Source organism: Spea bombifrons, chromosome 6 (genome assembly GCF_027358695.1).
Source record: "Spea bombifrons isolate aSpeBom1 chromosome 6, aSpeBom1.2.pri, whole genome shotgun sequence".
NCBI classification, from domain to species: domain Eukaryota; kingdom Metazoa; phylum Chordata; class Amphibia; order Anura; family Pelobatidae; genus Spea; species Spea bombifrons.
The window spans coordinates 45448356-45460743 of record NC_071092.1 but is presented as its reverse complement, the minus strand read 5'-3'; the positions used below and the strand labels follow the sequence as shown (position 1 = coordinate 45460743).

The 12388-nt window shown below is 38.7% G+C and overlaps 1 protein-coding gene across 2 annotated transcripts in view; it reads left to right on the top strand.

Moving 5' to 3' along the window:
- Positions 1–12388, top strand: part of DAB1 (DAB adaptor protein 1) — a 310139-nt gene that overhangs the window by 186009 nt on the left and 111742 nt on the right. The gene's annotated exons all lie outside the window — the stretch shown is intronic.

Genomic DNA, 12388 nt, shown 5'->3' with positions numbered 1-12388 from the left:
ACTGGCTTAATAGTTGAGGCTTGGGGTAGCCAAGAAATACCATTACATAAATTATGGTGGGGTAAAGGTGATGAAAAACCCTTCCACTTAAATTTAAGTGGTAGTAGAAGTATTATTAAACACTCATCTACAAAGGTGATAATTGTGGGTCTTCTTTGCATGCCCCTACCCAGAATCCCTTGTGGTTGTGGCAGCACCATGAGATTTCCGAGGGAATAACAAGTCTCCTGGCTTGTCTGGTGTCTGTATAAAGACATAATGTATGTAGGTGGTGGTCTTCATTTGCTGGCCTTAAATATATGATATTATGATATATGATATATGATATTTCCCCTCATTAGCTGTGCTGTAGGCAGGGTCTACTCAACTCTTTGTACAGGAGAAACTCCCAGGGATGGCCCTTTTCAGTCCATAGTTAAAATGTTTCAGCTTGCGGTGCCTCACCTCATATCATCAAACTAAGTCCTGGTTTAGTGAATAAACTTTAGTTTTTAGTTAAAGTCGGTGCCTTTTGTTGAGCCAACGTAGAATAAGACATGAGCTTTCGGGACACTGAGCGGCCTCTACCTCATGAGGGAATCTAAAAGAGAGAAGGGAGGGAAGAGTGAGAAAGGAAGAGAAAGGAAAAGGAAAAAGAAAAGAAGGGAAAGGAGAGGAAATGAGAGAGAGACCAATTCCCTATGACTACATTAAATGCATTGCATTAACCTACACAAATGTGCAGGAGAGGCCATAGCTATAAACGAGGCCGCGATCACACGCATTTACCTTTTGAAAACGATTCTTCATTTCTTGGAATTAACCACCCGGTCGCGTAGCTTGTGGACTAATTCTTAGCCTCGTTTATATACCGATTACTCGGCTGCATCTGGGTCACAATTCACCGGCTCGCGACTCGTTCACAGATCTCAATAGCTTTCATTGTGACTATACGGTGGAACAAATCTAGATGGGAATATACACAATGATTAAAGGAGTGCGGGAATTTCCAGAACACGGACATTTGTTCCGCCGCAATTAAAATTCCAACTTCACCTATTATCTGGAAGCCACCTTGTAAAGTGCCATACCGGTCTGCGAAGTCCATCATAGATTACAATGGCGCTTAATAAACAGAAGCCATCTCGTTTTGAGCCGGAGATTAATTTTTATATATTTTTCTTACATCTGTCTAGTTAATCCTAAATTCATTTTATTTGAATTTCATTCTGTTATTCTTATTCTTATTCTATATAACTTAAATTCCTTAGGTTTATTAGCCTCTACCACTTCTGCTGGGAGGCTGTTCCACTTAATAATTTATAATTTTTCATCCTTTGAGCAGGTAATGAGGCTATTGCAAAATAGGATTTCTTGGGAATATTTTTTTACATTTTTTTTTTTTTTTTTAGACACAAGCCATTATATTTTAATAAAGAAAAAATATTTTCCATGACTGATACAAGGTTCCTACCTGTCTCAACAATCCAATCTGTCGTATATACAGATATATATATATATATATATATATATATATATATATATATATATATATATATATATATATATATATATTATATTATATTATATTATATTATATTATATCATATTATATTATCCTCCACTCTATATTAAAAACTCAATATGGATATTGATATGCTATATATTAAAGAATTCCCTTTACAACGCGTTTGTTAGCACCCACCTAAAACACCTAGTCCAACAAAAAAAAATAAAAAAAAATAAAACAAATAGTTATTGGTCAAGTGTACAGAAATATAAAATTGATCTACTTTTTTAGGCTATGTATTAAAATTACAAATATGCACTATTTTTCCGATTTTATAACACGAGAAGTCTCTGCTGTCCATTCCCTGGGATTATATGGAATGTGGAAAAACAAGAGTTGCAACCAAAAAAAAAGTGCAAAAAAGAAATTAATTAATAATTAAACTTTGCAATTAAACTCCAATAGTGTGTTATCTGTACTACGCAGTCTCAAGGGCAACAATAAGACAGATAACACCGTTTTTATATGTAACCCCCACTCTCTTTCGTTTTTTAATGGAATGTGCGTGGAGGGCTTGAAGTTTAAATGAAGGCTTATGGTTGAAAATGGCATGGCTTTAGCATGGATGAAGAAAAGAGAAGGGAAATGGGGTGTCATTTGTGATTGAGCCAGATAATAGAGAGGCATGGACCTTAATTATGGAATGTTGGAGCAGTTGATTATGGTTCAGAGGTTCTCGATTCAATATTACTCAGCTCCAGAAATCATTTCCCACCTGCCTTTCATTCTATTACAGATGATATTATCCACTGTCATGTTTAGATGACAAATTAGGAAGGCCCCCTTATAGACGTCGGCAAAAGCATAGAGGGAATAAATCATTCTTAAATGAATGGATTGTATGGAATGCAAATGGAACCCTGTAGATCACGTTATACATTATAAAACAAATTATATGAAAAGGTTTCACGAAATGGAAGTGTCATAAGGGTCCGCTTAGACGTCAGGACATCAAGAACGGATACTGGGACATTATCGGCTTAATGTATGTTCATATTTTAACATAGAAACACACATTGTACCTGCAGATAAGGCTTACACGGAAAGAAAAAAATACTATGTTATTCTTAATCCAAGTATTTCAACCTATTCTTCCCGGTTAAGTCATTGTTTCCAGGAATATCTGAACTCCTTATCTGTTTTAATTAGGGTTAACAAGTAAGAATGTTTAAGCCCGGATCACTTTAAACACTACATGGTTTGGTGCAATGATATAAGACTGTTGGGTCTGTTAACTAAGTGGTCAGTTGCGTTAAGGGTTAACTCAACTGACCATACTCAACCGAGGTTGCATGCCTTTGATTGCTAACACATGCAAAATATCCCTAGATAAATATTTTTTGTTTTTAAATCAAGGTTAAACCTCTAGGACCCTCTGTCAACTAAGGAATGGCCAAGGATTCCCCCTCCTTTTCCTCTACAGCATATGGGGTGGGGCGAGAAGCAATAAAAGAAGCCCTATCTCTTACTTAAGGGGATGGGAGGGGTTAAATTTTATAGAAATTTGTATAATTGAGAAATTTAAATACTGAAGGTAAGGCATCCTGGTAAATGAATAAAGGTTGTGTGACCTGTAATTAAATGACACTTAAAACTAGTTTTACACAAGACAACGATCGGGTTATAGGGTAAGCTTAATAAATGCTTGATTGTAAAGTTCCGAGGGACACAAAGGGAATCCTCAGCAAAGAAGCCGTTAATGTTTCACCATGAAAAATGTTTCCGGTTATAGAAGTAACAAATAATGTTTGTTCTGTGTGTTCTGCTGAACAAAAACGATGTGTCCATTAAAACATGTATTTGTTTTTAATTCTCCATCTTTTACAGCTCTGTTACTTCATTACCATATGGAACTCCCATTGATGCTGAAGATATACAAAATATAGTATAAAGATAAAAATAATAATTCTAGTACTATATATAGAAACATAGAAGTTGACAGCAGAGAAAAGCCATTTGGCCCATCTGGGCTGCCTGAACCCGCTGCGTTCCTGTCTCCCTGGGCTGGCCCAATATTGTTCACAAAGGGCTGGTCTGGCCTGGACCGGCCTGGTATAGATCGGACCAGCCCTTTATGAACAATTTTGGAATAGCCAAGGGGGGGCAATCACCCCCTATGCCAGCATGGCACCCCCTGATAAGTGGCACCCAGGGTAGGCTGCCACCCCAAAGTATGCCACTGTGTACATGATTTACATTGTATCTGCCCAGAATAAATACACTTTTGGGTGAAAATAGAAGAAAAATGCCCCTAACGTTAAATATATGTCGGTGAAATGAACTTTGCATCCGATCGACCTTTACACAATGGAAGGACGCAGGTAATTGGAAAAAAAAAAGTAATGAAAAATAATGACAAAGGTCGTGGGAAGGAATTGATATTACTCTCCTGTTTAATACGATCAACGATATTTCCAGGATTGTAGGAGGTGAGACCCACTTTAATAACAATTCCTATTCAACAAACAAAGGAAGAAGATCAGTGGGGAGGATAATGCATGCTAACGTGAACAAAATAGTCAAATATGCCATCAAGTGATTCAGATTTAAGGTTTCATTACGTATTCTACTCTAAAGCTGGCTTCATTCACAGAACTGTCTCGCATAATGAAATATGGAAAACAATACGAAGATAACTAGAGGAAGGAATCTCATGTTCTCCGATGTCACCGAGAAAAAAATGCTTATATATAAAAATCTTAGTAACATCAACATAAGCACTTGAGTACACCCTTAAGTGCACCCTTAACCTCTTAATGACAATGTAGGGGCTCAAAATGCATTGTTTTCAATGGGTTTAGGGACCGCCCATTGTCCTTAAGGGGTTAATCAAGTGTATGTTAATTATACGAGCTCGGCATGGGGAGATGGCACATGGGACATTGATCCTTAAGTTGTACGGTGATGTATCTGCTGAACTCCCGCAGTTAACCCCGTAAGGGCAATTGGTGGTCCCTAAACCCATTGAGAACAATGCAGTCATTAAGGGGTTAAAGAAATATTTTTTTGGGGGGTGATGCTGTCTTTTTAAATCAAAATGTTTATTTTTTTTTTAAATGTATCAATTGTTTCTATCATGTATCCACTCGATTATTCCACCTAATCCGCGGTCAAAGCGAGACTGTGGCAACAGCCGCCATGTTTGTTTATTTCTTTTGACGTTCCTAATTATTAGTTTATGGGTAACCGTTAAATCATCTTGCAGCTCTGCAATGATTTATAGTAATGAACTCATAATAACGTCATCGACTTATAAATCTTGTTTATTTTTCCACCGGCTCCTCTTACGTGGCACCAGGCTTTATGTTTTCTTGAGTTTGTTGTTGTAGTCAATCATAGATTTGTAAGGCTTAGCACTCCGCTCGGAGACAGGGCTGAATTAAGACGGTTGTGTCGACCCGCTAAGAACTTAATCAGGCTACCGTAGTGATTTATTTATTTTAAAGGGGATAATTTAAGCCAAGATGGGGTCAGGTGTTGCTTCTAAATGTTGGGAAGACAATGGCGTGCATTAGAGGAATAAAGGTCAGCTGGAGTTTGTAATTTACTTAAAGCCTTTTATAAAACTTATGGGAATGGCTTTCCTCTCTTATTCCATAAAGCACCCCTGGGACACGCTAAGAGTACAAAGGGCAGCGTGGCTCAGGTTTAGCGGTAATATTTCTTTAGCGTGTCTCAAAAAGAAGGATGTGATCTAATAAGAGACTTCTGTAGAGCTCTTAGATCATTGATGGAAGACTAGGCAAGTTCGGCTCAAGGGTTAGACAGGTAACGCTCGAGCCTCTTAGTGGGTTTGAGTATATTTTTGTTCCCAATGGCTTCCGTTAAAAAAACCCTTACTTTCCCACCAAGTTCCTGATGTAACATTGTTTCTAAAGGCCACTTCGGTGGCCTTTTTTTTGTTTGGTGGCCCCAGTAGCACCAAAAATGATATACTGTATATAATATAATCATACACATGGCTTGAAGTGTTCCATTATATAATATACTGTATCTTACGTAGCATTTCTAGACTCGCGTAGAATTCTTTTGACAGGCAAAGCTTGGGGTGATTTAACAGAGTTAGACAGATTGGCATTTATAGCGAACGGTAGAAACGGAGTAACACACTCACCTGTGGAGTATCGTGTCCATAGCCGTACAGTTATCACCTTTATACATAACCAAGAGGGGGGAAAAGAGTCACGAGGAGACAGTGTTTCAGGTAACAGCATAAGACCCGGGGAACGCAGCTTCTGTGTGTGGAAGAATTTATTATACACGATATAAGAATGTTGTTAATAGCAGCCATATAGACCTTGATGACATCATAGGTGCCAATAGACTTATGCACATTCAGACAAAAAATGTTGTTTCCTGCCTATTTAGTTTGGATGAAATTCAGAGGGGTTTTTCCATTCGGAAACAAAATTAGTGGTCACTCACCCTCACAATCTCTCACACTCTCTCTGTCAATGTTTCCCGCTTGCTTGTCCTCATCTCCTTTTCTGCAGTTCTGCTTCTTGTCTTGCCTCTCCTTGACCTTCACTTCTTCTGGTTTCATTCTTGGTCTACTTCTTTCTGATATCCGCTGCATTGTACAGGCCCCCCACAAACGTCTCCGCACACACGCTTCCCCCTGATTGGTTGAAGTACACCTGTTGGGCTGATGGCCAACGTAATTTATTCTTATTATTTTCTTTTATTTCTATAGCGCCAACAATTTACGCAGCGCTTCTTTCAATCCATATATTCAAGGGGTCTGACAAGACGAGAATTGACAGACTTAGACAAACCGATACATTAGGTGAAGAGAGCCCGGCTCGCAAGCTTACAGTTACCGCCAGTCCAGAAATCAAGACGATGACCTATAGAAAGATCATTTTCTCTTAAAAAAAACTCTCACTTGAATGGAGGAGACGTAGTTTTTCTCCACTTTTGCAAGCATTGTAGTTGATTGTTTTTGAATCAACATTCTCACAAAACGTTAGGTTTCACAATTGCCATTTCCGTAACAATTTAAAAAACATGTTATGTTAGTATAGCCCTAAACTGATAAAACTAACCTACCCTGGACAAAAATAAATGCTAAATTTGGCACTCATTTTTTATTTTACTTGAACACCGGCCTCCCTCAGAAGTCTTGAAAGCAGCTTTCTGCCAATATGGAAACGCCAGCGCCTGTTAAATTAAATATGGCTCTCCGGTTTATTAGCGGTTACGGATACATATAACGGGATTCTGTATGAATTCATTCCAACATAAAAGCTGAAAGATGTTTCTGTTTTCTTTGATACTTCAGCGGTTAAATCCCCCAAGCTGCCCACACATCCACAATCGCTCTGCCTCCTGGGTGTAGACCCCCCTCCGGAGATCATCTCATCCGCACCTTGTGATATAAATTAATTATCGCGATACATTAGAAACATGCCGGGGATGATACATCCTTCCGAAAATAATTAGATGTTTTATAAAACGGAAAAGGTGAAGATGGTAGAACACGTCCGGCTTGTGTATGACATGGAAATCGCAGGAGGGTATCGGGTCTGGGCTTCTCAAATATTCATGAAAAGGGCAGAGCAGACAAGACAGCGGTTTATACCAGATGTTGAATTTTAGGGTATATTTTTGGGAGGGAAGGATGAGTAAAACTTTAATGTACTTGTCAGGATCCGACACAGGGACGCGGTCTAGTTGTGGAGTCCGGTTGCAGGGAACGTTGTGATTTGTTTTTGTGAACTTGTGATTGGGTGGACAGGCCAGACGTCGATCCCGAACCAACAGACAACAAATTAATTCCATCAAGAAGAGGAATAGCCTACTTAAAAAGAGACCTGGTGGCAGTCGTCAGCACTCAGTGACTGCAGGTGGAGGAGCCGGCTGAGTGCTGACGACTGCCACCAGGTCCCTTTTATGTAGACTATTTCTATGACTTGTAATCCTTTTTGGAATTAATTTGTCGTCTGTTGGTTCGACCCGGCTGGTAGCTGCAGCAAAATAGATCAGAAGTAAAGTTTGACAAGTAGCAGGCTGATAAGAGAGCCTACATGCATTTATAAGGGTCCCAAATTCAAGCCAGACACGACCCTGACGGGCAGTCTGTAGACCAGAGACACATCCTGGGCCACAGAAGAAAGCGATATAAAAAAGGCATGGGTGACAAAAGGTTCCCTTTTTTCCATACTGTAATTTGTAGCGGGGTCCAATCTTACATGAATGGTCATAAGCAAAATGCGCGAGTCATTGGGTTTGTGTGTAGACAGTCAGAGTCACCGTCCATAGAGATGTCCTCTATGGTCGGTGATTGCATCTAGAGATAAACATATTCTGCTCTTTTGATAAACGTTCTTGATTATTTTAGGGGTGTAGAGCCCTGCGATACCCTCATACCCAGCAAACATTAAGAGCTCCTAAAAGGGAGAGGCATCAGGAGAGGAAAGAGGGGCATCAGGAGAGGAAAGAGGGGCATCAGAAGAGGAAAGAGGGACATCAGAAGACGAAAGAGGGGCATCAGGAGAGGAAAGAGGGGCATCAGAAGACGAAAGAGGGGCCAAAGAGTCTGATCCTAAGGGGGAACCTCTATAAAAAGGGCACTTAGGAGGTATTTGTTCCTGATATATATATATTGGCACAGTAAACTTAAGAGCTCACTGTTGGGTAGCCTATAATGTCCAGCTGGCCCTGTTATGGGAGCCACGTATAGACGAAGAATAGTAATAGTCCATGGTCCAGGACTAGGCTGTAGCCCCAGACTGTCCACGGATTTTAACGTAGTCCTTCGTGAGACAATATTTAAGCAAAATTAACAGGATAACTTCTCTGCCCGTTCTAAAAAATGTTTGATCTTTGCTATTCGCCATTATCATTTAGCAGCTCTTTGCACTCCGAGAAATAGATTTCTCCATCTCTCTGTCCAAACACCTCGAAAATATCCTGTTATTACTGGAATAAATTGAACCGCGGCAATGAAGTGAGAGAAATCCTGCAGGAAATTAAGCAGATGCTCATTGTGGGGAAGAATTGTCTAAATTAAACATTGATTTGTCTTTTAAGGTTTGAGGAGCACCCAGGGCTAATGTGACTAATAGCGGGATTTATTCCAACTAATACTAATACATTTAAAGGTCCGGTGGAACCGCATTCATTTTTGCTCACTGTAATTGGACAGCGGACTTCGTCATGTTGTTTGTGATCTGACCGTGGGTTGCTTTCTCGTCCACTGTGATTGGTCAATGGATCACTGCGTCTATATCATCAGTTAATTAGTTTATGTGTCCGTCTCTCATCTAGATTTAGTAATGATAATAATGACGGTAATAATAATATTAATAGAACAAATATCTAATAATAAAATAAAGTTCTTTGTAGACAGGTTAAGGAGAATAATGGGTGGAGCATGGCTAAAGTGGGCGGTGCATATGTTAAACTCACAGGGAGTGGGCATGGCTAATAATTCTCTGAATTTCACCTGGAGGTGCCGGAAACTGATTAGCGGGTCTCCAGGTGGTTGTGTTTAAACTCCACCCACCCCATCACAGGTTCCACCCAGTCCCTGCCCATTTCGGGTTTATTTGGGATAGCTGCAAGCCTATGAGTAGCCAATCCCAGCCCTTTATCTCAATCACACCCCTTACCCCCTTCTACATGAAGAAGCTACGAGAACAGGACGTTGTTGGGTGGAGCTAACATTAAGCCACACCCACCTCATCAATCGATGTGGCCCTTAAAAAGTCAAAATTCCTATTAAACTCCAGTCCGTCACACTTCCGACGTGCCCTGCGATCAGTTTAAATAAGTTAGACTGTTGGTGCACGATGTTACATCTTCTCAATAAGAAATACATAACTCCCAACTATACCAGATTTTTCAGGGCAGTCCTGCATTTTCGGGAGGTTTCACAATGTTGCAGGTAGATGCCAACAGCGGGGATAATGGGGCCGTTGGGGAGATCTTCCGATCTCCGCTTACCACCCAAGGAAGAGGAAAAGTAATGGAAGTCCAGCCTCATGTATGTAGCCAGCGGCTGCGCTTTAACGGTCTGGATCCGTGTCCCGGGCTGGAAAGTAACATTCCTAGGAAAAAGGTCTAAACATTTTTGAATATTTTTTGCAAACTGCAGTAAATGTCACATATTTTAAAGATTTATCAGAAAATGTCGCTACAAGACCCTTACCCAGCCAAGCATTTGGAATCATAAAGTCACTCACTTAATGACATATTATTAGACATTTCATTCGAAAATGACGCGCATCACCAGATATGCCATTTTTTGTTGTATCCTTGAGAATGTATTTATTAAATTCAATGTTTCTAACCAGAAACAGTCATTAGAATCACTTTACATGTTTCTAAGGCAAGTCAGGGTGAAAAATGCAATAATCACGCTATCAATCAAAGCGCTTGGACCGCGTTACATGCTCCGTAGAAAGCACATTATACTGGAGTGCCGAACAATGTTGGATGAATAGAATAGCTTCTAATGTACTAGATCATCTCCGGAGACCACAAGACCAGACGCGGCTCTAGAAAAAAAAGCTCCAAACACTTCTGTATGCATTTTTAAACACAATTACTTTGTATCATACGATTTATGTAAAGTATATCATCTAAGTTCCTAAAAACCTACAAGGATCTAAATGAAGGGGAATTGGGAAAAAATGTATACATTACATTACTAGCTCAATTTGTGTAATTTAAGACAAATGGTTTTGAAACTGGTGCAGGACTCATTTGACAATGGTTAAGATGACGTGTCATATCTGCTATAATGTGTTTATGGTGATAGGAACTAAATTACTAAAGGCCGCCGACCACATCGCCAGTTTATTAGATCTTTACATTAATGTGAGTTTAGTACTTCTCCAAAAGTCCGTTTTAAAGAAGAAATCTCATTTTCGTGAAGAGGTTGTGATTTAGTTTACGGAGAAAATTACTGCCACCACGCATGGCATACCAAATGGCCGCTCCAAGCTTGCTGGTGATGAGAAAAGTAGACAAATCACAGCCTATTGAATATATTTACCCTAAAAACACACAGTATCCTAGGGAAAAACCTGAAAATGAATCAAAACACTTTTTTCTTTATAACCAGGAAACGCCACTATTCTTTACAATAGTGTTATATACCCATTACATAAGTTATGGTGAGTAAAGGTGATGGGTAGTAGAAGCATTATTATACACTCATCTACAGACACCAGACAAACCAGAAGGCCTGTTTTTCCCTCAGAAATCTCATGGTGCTGTCACAACCACAAGGGATTCTGGGTAGGCTCATGCAAATAAGGTCAACAATGATCACCTTTTACCGCTATACCCACTTTATACATGGATCCCTTGAAAGTAATTGCCCGCTGTCTTGTACATATATAAAGACATTTATTAACCCCCTTTATATGTATAGTCCGGGAGCAGCCATGATTATTCCTCCGCAATAATTTATTTCTACTCTGCATTATTTATATATTTTACCTTTTTGTGTTTTTAATATATGTGTATATATAATATATATATATATATATATATATATATATGTGTATATAATATTATATAATAAGGATAATACCAGTAATATCTATTCTTGTACACAATATTTGTAATTTTTAAAGATGACAGTTCCTTTTTAAATATTGTGGATTTTTAAAATACATATATATTTATATATCTTTATATATTAAGCTCATCACATGAGAAAAAAATAATGCGTTTTCCTGTGACATGGCTCAGCCGAGTATATTGAAGAATTCTAGAACTTGATGGACATATATATTTTAACTTCATGCATTATTAAGGTGTCATTTTCTGATACTGGAAGATATTTTCATCAACCTCACACCAAGATGAAGATGATGTCATCGTAAGATGGCTTTTATAACTACAACATGCATTCGAATTGTGACCCTGTTACAAAATTACTGAATTCAAAAATGTGTATGCACATTGGCGACATACTCCATTTTCCATTAAAATGGGTCATCAGAACCCACCCAACATAACAGGTTAAGGGGCTACGCAACAAGTTAAAGATTCTCAAGTCTATAAACTAATAGAGGTTTTCCCCCAAAGCAATATAAATAATTCGATAAATTTCAAAGACTGGAATATGGGACATTTTTACTGTATTAATTTCCAAGATTAATTATTCAGGCTAATAAACCAAAAAAAGAGCTAGTTTTATACCGTATGCGTATTAGGATATGAGTAAATGATGCATCTGTAATCGGGCAATTAGTGATTGTAAGCTCAAATCAGCAAGGGTTAATTTATGTTTTGTATGGAAAATGACATAAGGGATTCAGAGCAACAAAATGAAATGGTTCTAGTGAAAAAAACACAATCAGTGCTTAAGGAGAACATTTAATGATGGGTTTAGAATGAAGATTACTGTTAACCCCTTAAAAGCCACAGAAATGTGTTTTTTTTTTTCTTTTAGTACTGAATTCAATTCTGGCAGTGAACAAGTTAATAGACTCATTTCATGGGTCGCTTTCTTCTTGCCCCAAGCTCTCGCACTTCATGTGAAGAGGTTAGGGCCCATGGGGCAAAGCCTGCTGAACCGTGTAAAAATGCCTGGAGCGAAGCCCTCGGCTGGCATTTCGAGATGAAGTCTGGATAGACAAAGCTCGGTTAGAGAGACATTTTCATTAAAGAAATAATTACACGTTACAAATTTATATATGAGTGTGTGTTTGTGTAATTTTAATAGCAGCCATATTATGTGTGGTATGCGTCCTCCATTTCCTCACTTTCATTGAGTGAGAGAACGCTTTACTGCAGTGCAGTAAAATAGAGCTTTGAGTCGCTCATTCAAAAATATTTTTTTATGGTTCAAACCACCATTTTTATTGCACGTCTATTTGT